Below are 20,794 nucleotides of genomic sequence, written 5' to 3'. Positions count from 1 at the left end.
TCTATCAAGAGAAGTGAGTGAGGGTGTCAGAGAGGAGAGAATGAAGGAGACATAACAAGTAGCCTCCACAAGTCTAGGATCTCTCTACAAAGCATGCCTCCACAAGTCCAAGATGTCTACAAAACGGACACTTCTCTATTGCAAAAAGATGAGCTACATAGTTATACCCTTAGGAAACCTAATAAGTGCTTATATGAGGGGCATGCTCATTTCTAATAAGTGGTTACAAGGTTATACTAGTAAACGTAATATATAATTAGCTTATATACTTAGGAAACCTAATAAATGGTTACATGAGCCAATGCAGGTATTTATCATCTTGTCTTGAGACTCATCGATATATCTGTATTCGTTTTCGGATTTGCTGTACCATTGTTCCCTTAGAGCCTCTTCACGCGAGTGGCTTGTTTGGAGACCAAAAGTCTGCAATCGACAGGTTCACGTGGAGCAGATTTAAAAATCTTGGTTGCAAACCACAAGAAAACTTGGTTGCTTGATGAGTCGCTACTTGGAAGGAGGCGCTCAAAAGAAAACAATTGCTGCCACGTGAACCTATAAGAGTCTCCAATATGATTTTTTATCAAAACCTACAATTTGGAACGAGCCGTCACGCGGGAACAAGATCTTAGTCATGCAATTATTGTTCAATGGACCGCCCAGTGTTGCAAATTATACACAATGAAGTTGAATGAACTTGCAATATTATGTTCAAAATTTTAGGCACTCTAGGCATGTTTTTGAGACTCCTTATGAAGCCACTTGTCACCATTGTAGATCTTGATCTTCATGAAGACTCGATGGTGTGAATCCTATCGATAATTTTAGGTATGTTCCAAAATTTTCTTGTAGCTTTTGCTAAGAAGCATAAAACAAATTGAACACATGGAATTACATGGGATGAATCCGCCGCAAGGGGTATGATCTCCAAAGATTCAACCTCATGGATCAAATAGAGTTGTGCCTCTCAAGCACGAATGCAGGCTCAAGCACACTGGGTGTGATAGACAAAACAATAACACGATGAATCTTACGTAGTTGGGTTGCAAAGATGCAATTAAAGAGAGGTGATCAATATGAAGATAAGTGATTGATCTGATTGGCATAAACATTGTATCGACCTCGATAAAGAAGGGCAAGAAAGGGAAATACATGTAACTGGAGTTGTGGAGAGGGGTGATGCGAAGAAGGAGAAGGAGAAAAAACATAGAAGTGGAATATGCTTTATGAAATACTTTGTCTTATATGTTGTTTCTCAGGTCCTTAGGCCCTAGATTCGAGCAGGAGATTGATTCATTTTTGCTTCCATAGCCTTTCACTCATAGCATCAAGTTTCTCACGCTTACTATATGAGGCCTTTTTTGCCTGCCATGTGTCATGGGGAAGCCTAATTGATGGCGGCCCAACTTGGAGAAGCAAAAGTAAGGGAGGGTTCACACCACCTGCTCGGACGTTTGCAAAAAAGAAATGAAAGGGGTGTCATCTCTCGTGGACGAATAGGGATCGCGCGCTTGGATAAGTAGTCTACAAAAAGTTGTCTGGCCTAGTGAGGCTGCCCAAGCCCAAAAGAAGATCGCACAAAGGATTATTACTGGGTTCAATAGGGGAATACACACAAAGGTGGAGGCTTCCTCTTCTTAGTTGTGAAAGCCAAAAAGAACTCTCTCTCTAAGTGTAAAGGAATAGGTGAACCCTATATGTGGGTCTCAAACCAAACTCAGCTAACCTAGGTGGCATACTAACTAAGCCACTAACTAGAGTATATAAAGATAGCTGTCATCCAGCTATTATTCATGGGCGGTGTACCAACCGCATCTGCAGCTAACAAGTCGGTGACATAAATGCACAACGGTCACCCTAGCATTTCACGAGTGGAGCTCGATATCTCAACACTCCCCCTCGATCTCAATATCAATTCCTGCACACCAAGCAGGTCTCTGAACTTGCGCAGCTTCTCTGTGCCCAATGCCTTCGTGAATATGTCAGCTACCTGATCCTATGTGTTGACATAAACTAGATCAATAAGACCTAGTAAAACCTTCTCCTGCACATAGTGATAATGCACCTCAATGTGCTTTGTTCTAGCATGATAGGCTGGGTTATTTGCCAAGTGTATACTGCTCATGTTGTCACAATAAATGACAACTGGCCCATCTATAGATTGATGCATATCATAAAGTAGCTTACACAACCAAGCTACCTCACATGCAGCCATTGCTGCACCCCTGTACTCAGCCTCTGTGCTCGACAAGGCAAATGTAGGCTGTTTCTTGCTGCTCTAAGTGACTGCAGCACTCCCAAAAGAGAACACATATCCACTAGTAGATCGTCTATCAGAAATACTACCAGCCCAATCAGCATCAGTGTATCCATGCAACTGTATCTGAACCCCAGTCTCATAAAATAGTCCATACTGCAATGTGGACTTTACATACCTCAGTATGCATCTAACCACATCCAAATGCGGTTTCGGAGCCTGCATAAACTGACTTACCAACCCAACATCATAGCTCAAATCTGGCCTGGTAATAGTCATATAAATTAAACTTCCTAGTTTGCGTCTGTACATAGTAGGGTCTTCCAGAAGCTCACCTGCATCTATGCTCAACTTCACATTCTGCTCCAAAGGAACTGAAATAGGCTTACAACCTGTCATCCCATATTTGGACAGCATGTCCAATCCATACTGCATCTACAAGAGCCATATTCCACTTGTGGATCTAATCACGTCAATGCCCAAGAAATAACGCAGCTCTCCCAAATCCTTCATCTCAAACTTCTGCTTCAATAGCATTTTCACATGAAGGATATCTTCATCACTATCACCTGTGATGATCAAATCATCAACATAAAAGACAAGCAACATAATACATTTCTCTATTTTTCTCACATAAAGTGAGAATTCTGCCTTGGAAATTTGAAAGCCAATAGTGACAAGATACTATCCTATCTTGTCAGACCATGATCTTGTCAGACCATGCTCTGGGTGCTTGCTTCAAGCCATACAAGGCTTTCTTCAACTTGTAAACAAACTCAGAATGAATAGCATGAACATAGCCTGGTGGTTGCTCCATATAGAACTCTTCTTGCAAATCACCATGCAAGAAGGCATTCTTTACATCCATCTGATGTAAAGACCATCCCTTTGATGCAGCCATAGCAATGACTGCTCTTACAATTGCCGTCCTTGCAACCGAACTGAATGTTTCTTCATAATCAACGCCATATGTCTATGCATACCCCTTGTCAACTAATCTTGCCTTGTAGATATATGCTCACAGAACCATCTGCATTGTGCTTCACCTTATAAACCCACTTGCAGCCAATTGCATTCTTGTCTTTAGGCAAGGGCACCAATTTCCATGTAGCATTTGCTTTCAAGGCATCCATTTCTTCATCCATGGCTTTCTCCCATTTTTCTTTTCCCATGGCTTGCTCAAAAGAAGTGGGTTCTGGTTCATGTATCACTTTGAGCATATAGGCATAGTGAATGGCTGTAAATCCATCATATTTCAGCCTATCCATAGGATACTTAACTCTGGTAGATGTGCGCAAAATAGGCTCACTACCAGGTGCTCTCAAAACATCCCTTGTCTTCCTTACTCCAGGTGTAACAACAAAAGAAATATCCAACTCATCATCAAGGCTCTGTTCTGAGCCACTGGATTCACCATCCACATAAGAGTGACTTACATTCACGTCAACCATGGGCTGATCTACTTTCTCTTTTCCCTTTCGTGATACTTGCATACCACTATTTGCATTGCTTTGAGGAGATTCTCCTGATCTCAATCTGCTTATCCATGGCGAAGTATGTAAACCACTGCTAGAGAACACTACAGGTCCACTAATATTTTGTGATTGCTGCTGTGAATTTTGTGCAGCATTACCATTTTGTGCATCTACATCATCAATCACATTTACTGGTTTATACCAGCTGCTCATTTCATCAAAAATAACATCTCTGCTCACTGTAAACTTACGAGTAGAAGGGTTATAGCATCTATACCCTTTCTGCTGCAGAGAATAACCAATAAAGATGCACTTCTCAGCTTTTGGATCCACAACTTGGATCTCATGCAATGCAACAAAAAACTTTCAAATGAGAAATATCTGGTTTGCTACCAGTATACCTCTCCTCTGGCATTATGCCATGTATTGCTGCAGTGGGAGTCCTGTTCATTATGTAGATTGTTGTAGCAACTGCTTCAGCCCAATAATAATATGGCAGGTCTTTTTCGTTGAGCATGGCACGAGATACCTCTCCAATATGCTTGTTTTTCCTTTCTGCAAGTCCATTTTGTTGTGGGGTATGACTGCATGAATATTTCTGCTTTATGCCATGCTTCTGCAGGAAACTTGCAAACTCATTTGAGAGGTACTCTCCCCCTCCATCTGACCTTAGGCATTTTATTTGCAGGCCTGTTTCTTTTTCAACCATCGCTTTAAAAGCTTTGAAATGCCCAAACACTTCACTTTTCTTTTTCATAAAATACACCCAAACTTTTCTTTTCTTTTTCTGTTGTAGTCATCAATAAAAGTGACAAAATAATGATAGCCTCCAATAGATGCAGCTTTAGTAGTCCACACATCAGAGTGGATTAATTCCAATGGCCTCTCACTCTCTTGAACATGTCTAGGAAATGGTTTCCTTGCCTATTTTCCAAATTGACAGGCTTCACATACCTTATGCATTTCTGCAACCTTGAACTTAGGCAATCCTGCAATAATATTTTAGGCCTGCATTAATTTAAGTCGTTGTACATTAACATGACCAATGTGTTTATGCCAGATATCAATATCTGCAACTCCGGTCCCATGTGCAAACATTGCTGCACTCAATCAGACAGGTATTTCTTTTTCCCATCCTGCATAGACAAAGGAATTTTACCAATCTGCACAATAGGATGTGCAGTATCATCACCAGTCTCCACAAATCCTAGTCTTTCCATTTTCCTTGCATCTTGCATCCATTCTTCATGACCTATCATGTGGTTTGATGCACCTGAGTCAACATACCACACATCATTGCTTTCTTCTGCACTTGTCACAGAATTGGTCATGTGCTGCACCATAATGAAATGCTCATTTCTATCATCACCCTGTCTACTAGAGGATGCATAATTGCCTTGCAATTTTCCATTCATGATGTCATTCTGCTTTTTGTAGCAATCTTTAGCCATATGACCCATTTTACCACAATAGTAGCATTCAACATTGCTGTTTGCATTTTGGCCTCTCTGTCATCCACCACGACCTCTTTGGCTCCCCCTGCTTCTAAAGTTACCACGTCCTCCTCCATAGGACTGGTTTTCTTGAATTTGTTGCATATTTTGATTTCTGCCATGGCCTCTAGATCAGCCTGCTCTACCTCTGCCTCTACCTCTTCCAGCATTTGAGTAGAAGACAGTTTCTTTTGAAGTTTCTCCTGAAGAAGATGCACCACCACTTCTTTGCTCTTCAGAAATTAGAAGAGCAATCAACTCCCCAAAATCAGGAAATTTTTCACGGACGACAATGGATGTCTGGAACTGTGCATAATACTTTCCTAGACCATTTAAGGTCACAGAAACTAAATCATCATCTTCCACTGGCGACCCAATGGAAGCAAGTGCATTTGCAATCTTCTTCACCTTCATGTGGTAGTCATTGATGCTCATATTTTCTCTGTGTACATTATGCAACTCCTGCTTGAGCTGCATTTTCCTGGCTTGCGTATTTGTGTTGTACATTTTTGTCAAAGTATCCCACGCCTCCTTCGGCGTGCTTGCATCCTGAATATGCACAATCATAGAATCTGAAATACTGATAGACAGCCAGTACATAACTTTTCTGGCTCTCTCATGCCATCCTTTAAATGCCTGCAATTCCTGTTGATTGGGAACATTAGGAATAACTAGTTCTTGTTCAGCTCTAGTAATGAACTCCCAATAGCCTTTTCCCTTAAGGAAATTCGTCATTCTAAACTTCCATGCTTGGAAGTTGTTCTTGTCAAGATTTTCAGTGACTATCTGTGAAAGAGCATCAGACGCCATTACAGAACACTGCAAAATATTTTGTCACTGCAAAAAACACAACTTCTGCCTCACAAGGGCAAATCTGCAGAACTGACGAAAGTGGTATTTGGCCACACAGTCACTTCCTAGTGACGATTTTGCATCAATAGGCAATAAGAATGATTCTGTCACTCCCAATATCAGGCATATGATGCAATTTCAATGGCAACTTTGCACCGACCTACGGAACAGTGGTCGCATAGCAAAAAACAAGGAACTTTTCTGAGTGCCTATAGAAAAATTCTGCTGAAATGGGCCCCGAAATGGCCTTGAATCAAAAAAATAATGTCACCAAGGGCCTCTCCCTCTCCCGTAGCATATACTGCCCTCTCGCCACACCGTGAAGGGCGTCTGAATCTGAGACCTTGCACTCTTGCACTTTCCAGCTGTGCTACCTGTAGAGATTTGCTCCCAAACTTGAAAAAGGAAAGCAACATTGATCCTCTTACCAAGACACCGCGAACTTGGTTTGCTTTCTTGAGCTCCTTACCATGAACCAAGTTCTGATACCATGTGAAGAGAGTGGGAGAGAAGTAAGGAGTCTCACTTGCAGCTTTCTCACATACACAATGGGGGAATACACACAAAGGTGGAGGCTGAAAACAGTTTTCCTCTTCTTAGTTGTGAAAGCCAAAAAGAACTCTCTCTCTAAGTAGAAAAGGAATAGGTGAACCCTATATGTGGGTCTCAAACCAAACTCAGCTAACCTAGGTGGCTTACTAACTAAGCCACTAACTAGAGTACATAAAGATAGCTGTCATCCAGCTATTATTCATGGGCGGTGTACCAACCGCATCTGCAGGTGACATAAATGCACAACGATCACCTTGGCATATCATGAGTGGAGCTATCTCAACAAAACGCACTCTATTACTGTAGACCAGTCAACTGCCCTTCCATGCTGTCGGTTTAAATTGTAGTCACGGAACCATTTTCCTTGCTTTTCCGCTATATTGCAGCAGATATGTTTGTACCAAGTGAGATCCCAAAAACGTCATCTGCAATTGCTTGGCTGAGAAATGAAAATTTCAACTCGATAGAAGGTAATGGTGTGATGTGTAACACACTGTGACATGTAACGCACTCTGTTACTGTAGACCAATCAACCGCCCTTCCATGCTGTTGGTTTACATTCTAGGCATGGAACCATTTTGCTGGCTTTTTCATTGTACAAGTACTATTTGGTCTTTTGTATAAATCTGCTTTTTTCCCCACCTTTCATGAAAGGCCTTGGTTCACCTATGAGAGACGGAATTCGAGCACTCACTTAGCACGGTGTAATTCGGCCTCTGGTACTTGTTTAATAAAAGACTCTGTGCCTCCCCCCACATCAATGAAGAGTTTTCCTTTGGAGTTAGTTCCACTTAGTTTGAAAGCATGCAAAGAGAACGTTAAAAGCCGCATTTTATGCAGCTGCAAAGCAAGCATGTGCTAAAGGTATACGTTCATTTTCAATAATTTATTCCTTGCAATCGATTATAATGTTTTCTTGATATTCATTATTATCCTCGCTTGCTCAGTGCTGTAGACAATGTGTGAGAAGGGGTGCATATAACTATATATGTGAGGCCATCGATTCCAGAGGAACACGGTAGTTCAGAAGTCGAGTACATATAGTCTCAACTTAATAGCATAGTTTCTTTGCATTTCGAATGGTATACTATGTTTTTTTTCATGCATTATGTCTTTGATAGACCAAGTCAATGAGTTTTCTTTGAGCCTACCATTACAAAAATTTCTTTCATTTTTTATTGTAAGCAACTGTGGTTGATTTAAATTGGTATCTATGCAAACACGATTAAACTTCTTAAGGCCCCTGGAAATGGAATTTTCCAATCAAGTTTACAATTGCAATAACTTGCATTCAAGTTTATAAAAGATGTCTCGCAATAATTTTTTGTTTCACTGTAAAATTCAACCATACGTGCACACAAAATTTCAACCATTTCCTATCATGTCCATATCTTGAATTGTGATCACAATGTAAAAGAAGATAAAGTACATACACTCTGGAGAAGGCGCTTACACTTGCTTGAAACTAATTAAAGACAATTAACTACATGGTGATTTCAAAAACCCAGATGGAATGGAATAACCATAATGAACGATAGAGTTGGATTTTTCTTGCTTCTAAAAACATGTCGAACTACCACTCACATCATTACACCACATCATTTTTCAGCTAGCTCCAACGCCGCACCCGAAGTCATGAAAAGTTTTGCCAATCTCACTCCAGAGATCATCTATCAAATTGAAGCCATGCATAGGATGGAAAATGGAAGCGGCCCTAGTAGAACCAATGCACCTACAAGCTCAAACCCTCCAAATCCAAATGCCTTTCCAGTCCTCTCAATTAGTTGCCTATCGGAGTTTATTCCCCACCGTTTCACATTCGAGGGAAAAGTTTTGGCACAGTATGGGAGTTACAAAGCAAAGGATGTGCCATACCCTGTGTACATGCACGTCGACATGACTAATTCTTTGTTTTCTGAGACAATCACACTGCATGTTCCTCATGCATATGTAATAGATCTCAAGGACGTCTTCCAAGTAGATGACTTTGTCAGGGTGGAGGGCCCCACCATTAGTAAGCATGCATTTGGTGAGGGAGGGACATCTTCTTTCTCTCTACGTGTTGATGCTACGACCACAGTTCTAAAGGGGGAGCCATTTGATGGCGAGATTTCATTTGTTGTGTGGATAATGTGACTGAACGTTATGCACCATGGGTGGCTAATCAAATGGAGAACCTGTGAGCACCCTTCACTTCGGTATAGATACATCAGCCTTTGTCATCGTTAAAGTAGATCTTGATGGGCCACCAACTGACCAGGTCATCATCACCAATGGGCCAAGCCACAATAAGACAAATAATTTCATATTCTAATTTATTCAATGGAGACTACTTTGCGTTCGTCTTCTTCAACCTGCTTCCCCTCTTTGTGGCAGTTGTCTTTTGTTGCTGGCTGATAGGAGGCACGCACTTGCACATCTAGTCGAAGACTTCATTGACGAAGGTGTCATCATGTATGCCGCAAAGAACATTTCGTACATGCACGTGAGGCATGCAATAGGGGTATTCGACTTCACCATCCTCGGAGCAATCCCTCAAGGAAATCTTCGAACGACCCTGCAAGAGGAATTCACATGGCAAGTCTCTCAATTAGGCTACGAAAAAAAGGTAAAACTTCCTCCTAACCAGCACAGATGCACTGTTGTGACCTCTTTTATACCTATCAATTACTTCTCGTCCACTTGTAGGTTATACGTGTCCTGCACATGATTAGCTTGAATAACCCCCTCGTTGAGTACCACTGTGAGGCATGTGGTAGAGCCCGAGTCAATCGAGATCCAACGCACCCATATTGTTACAGCTGCGACAACACCCATGCCATTTCCTAAGTTCCTTCTTTGAAAGGATGTGTTGTTCTACGTGCAAGTCACTATGCAAGTTCGTGGGCCACATGTTGACGAGGTACTTGGACTCCATTGCCCATTTCTAGACTTCCATAGCCACTGTGTTGTCGCAACCCAGTCCATGCTTCTTGAGAAGAGGCCCACTGGCAATTTTACGATGATCAACAGCTCAGGGTTTGTGACGTCATTCGCAGAGACTGCCTAGAGAGAAGCTTTTACTTGTATCATCACTCAATGTGCTTATCTCACAAAATGTTTCTTTTTCATGCTTTGTTCTGCCTGACTTCATGCTTGCTTGCTACCAGAGTTAGTTCCCTACTTTTGTGGATATGTTTTCCTTCGAGATTGCATTGTACATTCCATACTAGGGCCAAAAGACTTTCATTCACTATACATACTTCCATCAATTTAAAACTAGGTACAAATGTTGTGTGAAAAAACCTTCCACCTTTTGTAAGAAGCTCATGTCTTCTCTCCCGACTACATCTACATCTTTGTACATAACGTTTTTTCTGTTCTCTCCTGCTTTTAACAAAATCTATTTTGCAAACTAGGGTTACTTTTTGATGGGTCTTGCTCTTATGAAAACCTCTATTATAAACCAAGGTTTCTTTCCAAGGAGCTTCACGACGTAGTCTGTGGGGCGGCTGCAAAACAATGACCATCTCCCTGTGGTGCCAACCATTGTGAATATCCCGCAAGCTATTTCTTTCTCTTGCTTCGGTCCGCTTGTGGGCGAATATGATTCTTGCCACTTAGATTCTTTCTGTCCGCTCACGCAAGGTTCTTGGATCTGTGAAATTTTCCTGCCCGGCAAATTTTTTGCATGTGACAATATAGAGTACGGAACACCGAGCTGCCACAATGGAATCCACATTAAACTTGGCCTTGCATAGCGTAAAGCTGAATTATGAATTCCTAAAGGACCATCCATGTAACATTGATTTGATTTTTTGTTTGGTTGCTCTATATCGCGCATGCTCCCATGCCATGCTATTTGACATGCCTTGATTGGAAGCCATTACTCACATCAATGAGGAAAAAATGATGTCAGGCACTTTGAACCTACCAACCAAGATTGGAAGTAGTAACACTGCGCAATGAGATGATGTTATGCATGAACTCCAACATTGTGGGGGTTCAATTGATCTGATACGCCATTGTGTTGGAGCACTGCAAAAAACTTTGCACCATTCGTTCTCCATTCTACTGCATGATGGCCTTTCGATAAACCAGATATTAGATTTGCAAGTACCAAATGGAAGTCAAAGCAATGTCCTTTTGATTGACCAGTCACATGCTCTAGCCACAATCATGCCCCTCTTACCACCCAAAAAAAGAAGGTGTACAAAACATTTGGACACAAGATGATGAGTTTTATTTGATGCATCTTCTTCAACAAAATATGGGACTTGCCCCAACAAAGGACATAGCGAGAGCCTTTGAAGAAAACCATAAGGGAACCGCCCACAACTTCAAGGCTACATGCAACAAGATCTACAAACTCAAAGCCACAATGTATCAAGCAAACAATGAAGCTCTGCCAAATGGTGTGCCTACATTTACCCAGCAAGAGAGCGACAACTTCACTGGCTGATCGCCAAGAGCTAGTGCCACTGGAACTATCCAATTAAAGCGTAAAAGGAGCAGCATGAAAGCCCACCAAGCTTACCATAAAAAGTCAACGATACACCAAGTTTCGCTTGCAACTCTTGCGAGTTCTTGAATTTCAAGTAGAAATTGATAGCAACAAACATTGAACTGCCATCAGAGGCACAAAATGAGAGCACCTCCAACCTGATGGCAAAAGAAAATAAGCTGGTTTGCTCATTATGCTATGGTTAGCTTTGGAACAACAAAAGGCCTAGGCTCTCAAAAGAGAAGATGCAAATGGCTAAGGCATAGAAGAATACTGCTACTCTCAACAAAGTTGAAGAACGACTTGTTTCAATTAGAATACCTTTTGTGTAGATCAGACAATTGACGTACGAAGGGCAACTTGGCCTACACGATAGCATCAACAATGTCTTTGTCGATGTTGATAGGGCTCAACAACTGCTTCCATGCTTCATCACTTACAGTGCGGCAGTCACAGCTGCAATCAAATGGCGTTTATAATATAAACACAACTACATCAATGGTTTGGTGCATCCCACCTTGACAATGCATACACTGTAAGAAATGCTAGGCATGCCTCTTTACTTACAAAACAATGTGAAAATAAACCAAGTGTGGATTCACAGTCTCCAATGTGATGAAGAGGGCCCCCAACCATTGACTGCCAACACCTACGATAGCCCCACGCAAATTGGTGACGTAACAGAAACTCTTGTTTACGGCATTTACATAGCCCAACAAGTTATTGCCTTCAAGAATAGCCTAGTAATCGGGCTAGTAATCGTAGCACCTTCGGAGGGGTTCTCCCCATAGCCTTTTCAAAGACGAACACTATGAAGAACTAGCTTTCCCAACTTTGTTTTTTGGGTGGGCCCTCATGGGTATAACACACCTGCAAGAACAAGTTATTAGGACATAGTCAAATGGGAATTGTGCAATTAGGATCGGCGATTTGCGCTGTCAATCGAGAACTTTTTCTTGAAGATAATGAAAGTGCTGGTACGTCATGTCTTGTCATCTACGTGGGTGCGCATGAGAAAAGTGCAACTATAGGGAAGGAAACTTGAGGCGAGGACTACCATGGTGGACACAAACATCGAGAGACTGTTGCGTTTTGCAACTTCGTTTGCCTGAGGACATCTACCAACTACAAGTTATGAATGAAAACAAAATGTTTTTGCCATGGTGAGGCACCTTGGGCCACCCACATTCTTTGTCACTTTATCTGCTGTGGCGACTGACAAATGATGGCAGCCACTATTACGATGCCTCTGGGAGTTGAGAAATAGAAGCTTCCTCGTGAACACCAATCAAGATGACTACGATGTACATGAGATGACCAAATTCAACCCTATCATGATAGCGTAGCACAATACTACGTACACAAGTTCAGAGCTTTAAAGACATTGTTACGATAGGACGAAAGCATTTTGGGCCCAATATTGGATTTCTTCTTTGTGACAAAATTCCAAAACAAAGGCATCCAACATGATCATGCTTGATATGGGTGGATGGTGCATCCAATTGTAACAACTGCAGTGACAAAAGCATAGAACAATTCATCGACAAATACATCACAATAGACATCAATGACCTCGATATTAGCCAAAGGGATTTGCAAACCCTAAACCCTAAACCCCTAACCCCTAACCCCTAACCCCTAACCCCTAACCCCTAACCCCTAAACGCTAACCCCTAACCCCTAACCCCTAAACCCTAAACCCTAAACCCTAGACCCTAAACCCTAAACCCTAAACCCTAAACCCTAAACCCTAGACCCTAAACCCTAGACCCTAAACCCTAAACCCTAAACCCTAAACCCTAAACCCTAAAACCCTAAACCCTAAACCCTAAACCCTAAACCCTAAACCCTAAACCCTAAATCCTAAACCCTAAACCCTGAACCCTGAACCCTGAACCCTGAACCCTGAACCCTGAACCCTGAACCCTGAACCCTGAACCCTGAACCCTAAACCCGAAACCCTAAACCCTGAACCCTGAACCCTGAACCCTGAACCCCTAAACCCTAAACCCGAAACCCTAAACCGGTTTGCAAGCATTCTGGCCTCTCTCTTGATGACGACAATCCATTTGACCAGGGTTGGGCTTTCTAGGCCCCTATGCTATGTGTGTTTGTGTTGAGTCAATAAAGGTTCTCAGCCTTGAGTTGTCCCTCTAATTGAATGTGTTTGGAGTCAATAAGATACCTTGGGTTGTCCCCCAAAAATGAATGTATTATCTTTTACTTTGGTCAATGATATTGACCACCCAATTCAGAGTACGGAGGGATGACGGGTGATGCTTTGCCCTTGCCGGTCGCAAGCTGACTAAGAAGTCACTATCACACGGGAGGTGTTGGATAGTCCAATGCAACCACTTAAGATAGAAAGAATTATCACAATATCAACAGGGCGCAACATGGATGAAAACTTCACAAGGTCAAATTTGCATGTCTGCTACTACAGCTGAAGCATATATCTAGATGAATCCAGGAACATGCCCAAAATCATGACATAAAAACATAGTGCAGATCATAAGGTTGAAAACCATAAACTCCATCATGCATAGAGAGAACTTGGAGCCTCTCTACTCGAGCTCAGTCTAACTCTAATAGATCAAGCCCCCGTTAAAGGCTACCATACATGCTTGCTAGGGCAGAGTTCGGACCAAAGAGCCAAGGTTCGGAGATCCTAGAAATGAGAGTGAAAGCACTATCACTCAAGTCTAGCAAGCACGGCGCATCCTCTGCTCAATTGGGGCTGCATCATTAGTGTACTCCAGAATATGTGTAGGATGCGATGACCACCAATAATCCATCTAGGGTTAGGTGCTCTATATGCGTTACTAACCTGGATGTATTGAAGATTAGTTTTACCCAAGTTGACCTTCAAGTCACGTGTCTCACAGAAAGAAGGGAAATGTAGCTGCCGAGGAGCGTAAGACCACATTTGTGTGCATAGAGGAGAATCTGAATCAAGGAACCATGAGAGAGGATCCTACCCCTCCTAGTGTTCCAATGAAGGTCTCAAGCTTGTCAATATAGAGGCCCGTTTTGAAGGCGCAAGTTCTTCGCAGGCACTCAGAAAAAGGCCCTGTTTTTGCTGTGCGACCACCGCGCGGCTAGTCGGTGGAAAGGTGCCACAGAAATTGCATCGTATGCCTGTGTGCAGAGATATTGGGAGTTGCAGATTCATGCCTGTTGCCTGTTGATGCAAAATCGTCACTAGGAAGTGACTGTGTGGTGAAATACCACTTTCGTCAGTGTTGCAGATCTGCCCCTGTGAGGCTTTCCGCAGAAGTTTTGCTATTTGCCCTTGTGAGGCATTTGCTGTGTTTACAGGTTGCTGTTGCAATTCGTGTTTTGTAAAATGTCTGAGAATCTGTCTACCATTGTCAGTGAGAAGCTTGACAAGAACAACTTCCAAGCATGGAAGTTCAGGATGACAAACTTCCTTATGGGAAAGGGAGTTTGGGATTACATCAGTGGTGAAATTGCAGAACCAGTTTTGGGTAATGCTCCCACTCCTGCTGAATTGAAGGCCTTTAAAGAATGGCATGAAAAAGCCAGAAAATGCTTGTATTGGCTGTCTGTTAGCATTTCAGATTCTATGATTGTGCATATACAGGATGTAGAGACGCCTAAGGAGGCATGGGATACATTGGTGAAGCTGTATAGCACAAATACCAAAGCACGAAAGATGCAGCTAAAGCAGGAGTTGCACAATGTGCAAAGGAAAAATATGAATATAAATGAGTATTCCTTGAAGGTGAAAGGCCTTGCAGATTCTCTTGCCTCCATTGGAGCACCTGTTGATGATGAGGACTTAGTGTCCGTGACCTTGAATGGTCTTGGGAAAGATTATGCACAGTTTCGGACATCCATTGGAGTCCGTGAAACATTTCCTGATTTTCAGGAACTTATTGCTCTCTTGCTGAGTGAAGAGCAAAGGAATGGTGGTTCAGCCACCTCAACTTCTCAAGAGACTGCTTTCTACTCGAATACAGGTAGAGGCAGGGGTAGAGGAAGAGGCCGTTTTGGTGGCCGTGCAGGAAATCTGAAATCAGCAGCAACAACAGGAAAACCAGTCCTATGGAGGAGGACGTGGTAGTTCTAGAGGCAGGGGGAGCCAAAGAGGCCATGGTTCATGGCAAAGGAACCAGCAAGTAAATAGCAGCACAGAATGCTATTATTGTGGAAAGCCTGGACACAAGGAGAATACATGCTATAAAAAACAAAATGACATCAAAAGTGGGAAGTTGCAGCAAAGCAACTATGCATCATCAAGTGGGCATGGTGACGACAGAAATGAGCACCTTTTTGTGATGCAGCATATGGTTAACTCCATGTCAGGAGATGCTGCAGCTTGCAATGATGTTTGGTATGTTGATTCAGGTGCCTCGAACCACATGACCAGTCATGGTGAGTGGTTTCATGATGTTAGAAATTTGGATAAGCCAGGTTATGTTGAAACAGGTGATGATACTGCGCACCCAATTACGCAGGTTGGTAAAGTGCCATTGGCTATGCAGGATGGCAAAACGAAGTACTTGGCAGATGTACTTCATGTTCCAAAAATCACTAAGAACCTGGTTTCAGTTGGCCAGATGGTTGAGCAAGGTCTGCAGGTTAGATTTAATCCTGATGGATGTTTTGTTGAGGACTTGAAAAATAAGTGCCGCTTGGTTGCGAAAGGCAATAAAAATGGCAGAATGTTCACCTTGGATGTTGATATGCCTGAGGTAAAAGCTGCTATGTTTGCGCATGGGAGAGGTGTCATTGCAGATATTGAGATATGGCACAAGCGCATTGGGCATGTGAATATACAAAGGCTGAAATCTATGCAAACGAAAAACATTGTTGCAGGTTTGCCTAAATTCAGAGTTGAGGGAATGCAAAAGGTATGTGAAGCATGCCAAATGGGTAAGCAGGCCAGACATGCATTTCCCAAAAATGCTAAGGTGAGCAGAAGACCTTTGGAAGTGATCCATTCAGATGTTTGGACAACCAAAGCTGCTTCTATTGGTGGATGCCATTATTATGTGACGTTTATTGATGACTACACTAGGAAGGTGTGGATTTATTTTATGAAGCACAAAAGTGAAGTGTTCAGCCATTTCAAGGCTTTTAAGGCCATGGTTGAAAAAGAGAAAGGTGTGCATATTAAAGTGCTAAGATCTGACGGAGGGGGAGAGTACTTTTCAGAAGAATTTTGTGAATATCTGAAAGAACAGGGAATTCAAAGGAAGTACTCATGCAGGTCTACCCCTCAACAAAATGGGGTTGCAGAAAGGAAGAACAGGCATATTGCAGAAGTAGGACGGGCGATCCTAAATGAGAAAAACATGCCTGATTATTTTTGGGCTGAAGCAGTAGCAACTGCAGTTTATATTATGAACCGAACCCCCACTGCAGCTGTCCATGGCTTGACGCCTGAAGAAATGTATACAGGCCAAAAACCAGATATTTCTCACTTGAAGGTATTTGGTTGCATAGCTTATGTTCATGTTCCTGATGAGAAGAGAACAAAGCTGGATCCAAAGGCAGAAAAATGCATCTTTATTGGATATGCTCTGCACCAGAAAGGGTATCGCTGTTATAACCCTTCCACCCGCAAAATGCAAGTGAGCAGAGATGTTGTTTTTGATGAAATGAGCAGCTGGTATGCACCAACTGTTATGGTAGGAGATGCAGATGCAGGAAATGGGAATGCTGCAATAAATCCAGAGCAGCAATCTCAAGCCTTGAGTGGACCCAGAGAGTCCTCTACTAGTGGATCTAATGCATGGACAGGGAGATTGAGATCTAGTGAATCGTCACATAGCAGTCCTGATAGTGTTGTGCAGGTATCACATAAGGGAAAAGAAAAAGTGGACCATGCTCCAGTGTTTGATGTGTCTGCTGGTAGCTCTCATGTTGATGGAGAGTCAAGTGGCTCTGAAATGAGCCTTGATGAGGAACTTGGGATTCCTTCTGTTGTTACACCTGGTGCAAGGAAAAGCAGGCATGATTTAAAGACTCCTGCAACTGATCCAGTTTTACGGAGGTCCACTCGTATTAAGTATCCAGTTGACAGGCTGAGATATGATGGGTACACAGCACATCACTATGCTTATATGGTCAAGGTTCTAGAGGAGCCAGAGCCCACATGTTTTGAGGATGCAGCAGGGCATAAAAATTGGGAAGCAGCTATGGATGAAGAGATGGCTGCCTTGGATGCAAACCACACTTGGGATTTGATGCCTTTGCCTCATGATAAGAAGGCTATTGGCTGCAAGTGGGTTTACAAAGTAAAGCACAATGCTGATGGGTCTGTTAGCAGGTACAAGGCAAGATTGGTTGCCAAAGGTTTTGCACAGACATATGGAATTGACTATGAGGAAACTTTCAGCCCAGTTGCAAGGATGGCAACCGTGAGAGCAGTAATTGCTATGGCTGCTGCAAAGGGATGGTCTTTGCATCAGATGGATGTGAAAAATGCCTTCTTGCATGGTGATTTGCAGGAAGAGGTTTATATGATGCAGCCGGAAGGTTATGAGGATAATTCACATCCCGATTTTGTATGCAGGTTGCGCAAAGCCTTGTATGGCTTAAAACAGGCGCCGAGGGCATGGTCAGACAAGATAGGGCAATATCTTGTCAAAAGTGGATTTCAGATTTCCAATTCAGATTTTTCACTTTATGTGAAAAGGACAAACAGAGGGATTGTGCTTATAGTCATCTATGTTGATTACTTGATTATTACAGGTGATAGTGATGCAGACATTAATGAAGTGAAGCTGCTATTGAAGCAGAAATTTGAGATGAAGGATTTGGGAGAGCTGCGTTACTTCTTGGGCATTGAGGTTATTAGATCCCCGAGTGGGATATGGCTATTGCAAAGGCAATACGGTTTGGACATGCTGTCCAAATATGGGATGACAGGCTGTAAGCCTATTTCTGTTCCATTGGAGCAGAATGTGAAGCTCAATGCAGAGTCAGGTGAGCTTCTTGAAGATATTACTATGTACAGGCGCATAGTAGGTAGCTTGATTTACATGACTATAACCAGACCAGATTTGAGCTATGCTGTGGGGCTGGTGAGTCAGTTTATGCAGGCACCGAGGAAGCCACATTTGGATGCGGCTAGGCGCATACTGCGGTATGTGAAGTCCACATTGCATTATGGACTGTTTTATGAAGCTGGGTGTGCATTACAGGTACATGGATACACAGATGCTGACTGGGCTGGTAGTGTCTCAGACAGGAGATCTACTAGTGATTTTATGTTTTCCCTTGGGAGTGGTGCCATCAGTTGGAGCAGCAAGAAGCAGCCAACAGTTGCCTTGTCGAGCACAGAGGCTGAGTACAGGGGTGCAGCAATGGCTGCATGTGAGGTAGCTTGGTTACGGAAGCTACTTGGAGATATGGGACAGTCAGTTCATGCAGCAGTTGTCATTCATTGTGACAACATTAGCAGCATCATGCTTGCTAATAACCCAGTTTATCATGCTAGAACGAAGCACATTGAGGTGCATTATCACTTTGTGAGAGAGAAGGTTCTAGCTGGTGAGATTGATCTTGTCTATGTCAGCACTGAGGAGCAGGTGGCTGATATTTTTACGAAGGCATTGGGTACCGAGAAGCTTCGCAGATTTAGGAGCTTGCTTGGTGTACATGAGATGGATTTGAGCTTGAGGGGGAGTGTTGAGATATCAAGCTCTACCCCTGATACATCTCCTGGATGACTATCATTTATGTCACCGCCTATGTTAGTTGTACTCGTGGTGTAGTTAGACTACCACGTATGTTTTTGGTTTGGGTTCACATATGAACCACGTATTCTAGGTTTGACATATAGGGTATTTCCCCCTTCTATTGTATTGTTGTTGTGTGCAAAAGTGAAGAAAGGCTTCACCCTCCAACCTTGTGTCCTCTCTCTCTTTTTTGTGTGTTGTGAAGAAAGCTGAACTTGAGTCTCCTATCTCTCTCCCTCTTTCTTTACATCTAGATGTAGTAGCTTAGTGGAGTTGCCATCGATGCTTGGCAACCTCACCTCCATGCAACATCTTTACCTATCTAAATGTAGTAGCTTGGTAGAGCTACGATTAAACCCTTGGCAACCTCATCTCCCTGAAAAGTCTTGGCCTTTCTGGATGTAGTAGCTTGGTAGAGCTATCATCGACATTGTCTTTTCCATTTTGTGCCCAAATGGCCAATTGAGCTGTAGTATCTACTTTCTCATCATATATAGCTGACCTTATTTTTTGAATGCTTTGTATTCTTATATTGCTGTAGGATGCATCAACCATGGTCTTCAAGCTTTTACTCCTGATCTCCTTAACCTTATCTAAAAACAAAATAAATATGGATGTTGTACATTCATGGATTGCTTCTAAGGTCACCCAACTGCTTGGTTTTGAAGATGAAGTTCTAATTAGCTTTATTTATGGCATGCTCAAGGGGAAGGTATCAATGGGTTTCCACTCTTGTGTTTAGTTTTGCTAAATCCATCTTTTGTGGCCCTTTTCTTGTAACAGTTCCACTAACTAGCTGATCCATCTTGGGAGAAAACTTTTGCGTCTTCAGTAGTTTTGTTGTTTTGTTGGAGAACCTAGTATTGATCAGCAAGGTGCCTCGGAAGAAACCACCCGATATGGTTGGAGCTCGAATTCTCTATAGATCAAGGGGACTATTCAATTCTTTGTAACCTAGAATTACTCCTTACATATATCTTTGCATCCACCCTTCTTTTTATCCACCACTTTTTCCTTCCCCATTCTCTACTCCCCTCGTCATTGCATTGTGCCCCATTCTCCCACCATCCCTTCATCCTCTTCTAGAAGCATGTATAAGAGAGGCAGAGGTAGCTACAAGTGATGTGAAGATAGTGGGAGAGAGGGAAGGAGTCTCACTTGCGGCTTTCTCACATGCACAATGGGGGAATACACACAAAGGTGGAGGCTGAAAAAAGTTTTCCTCTTCTTAGTTGTGAAAGCCAAAAGAACTCAAGTACAAAGAAATAGAAGAACCCTATATGTGGGTCTCAAACCAAACTCAACTAACTAAGGTGGCATACTAACCAAGCCACAAACTAGTGTAGATATCCAGCTATCATTCGTGGGCGGTGTACCAACCGCATCTCCAACTAACAAGTCGGTGACATAAATGCACAACGGTCACCCTGGCACATCACGAGTAGAGCTCGATATCCCAACACTCCCCCTCGAGCTCAATCCCAATTCATGCACACCAAGCAGGTCTCTAAACTTGCGCAGCTTCTCTGCGCCCAATGCTTTCGTGAATATGTCAGCTACCTGATCCTCTGTGCTGACATAAACTAGATCAATAAGACCTAGTAAAACCTTCTCCCGCACATAGTGATAATGCACCTCAATGTGCTTTGTTCTAGCATGAAAGACTGGGTTCTTTGCCAAGTGTATGCTGCTCGTGTTGTCACAATAAATGACAACTGCCCATCTGTAGACTGATGCATATCATAGAGTAGCTTATGCAACCAAGCTACCTCACATGCAGCCATTGCTGCACCCCTGTACTCAGCCTCTGTGCTCGACAAGGCAACTGTAGGCTATTTCTTGCTGCTCCAAGTGACTGCAGCACTCCCAAAAGAGAACACATATCCACTGGTAGATCGTCTATCAGAAATACTACCAGCCCAATCAACATCAGTGTATCCATGCAACTGTATCTAAACCCCAGCCTCATAAAA

The sequence above is a fragment of the Dipteris shenzhenensis genome, chromosome 29 (genome assembly GCF_047967505.1).
Source record: "Dipteris shenzhenensis isolate YYH24624 ecotype China chromosome 29, Dip_SZ_1.0, whole genome shotgun sequence".
Taxonomy (NCBI): Eukaryota; Viridiplantae; Streptophyta; class Polypodiopsida; order Gleicheniales; family Dipteridaceae; genus Dipteris; species Dipteris shenzhenensis.
Note: the sequence above shows the minus strand (reverse complement) of the source record.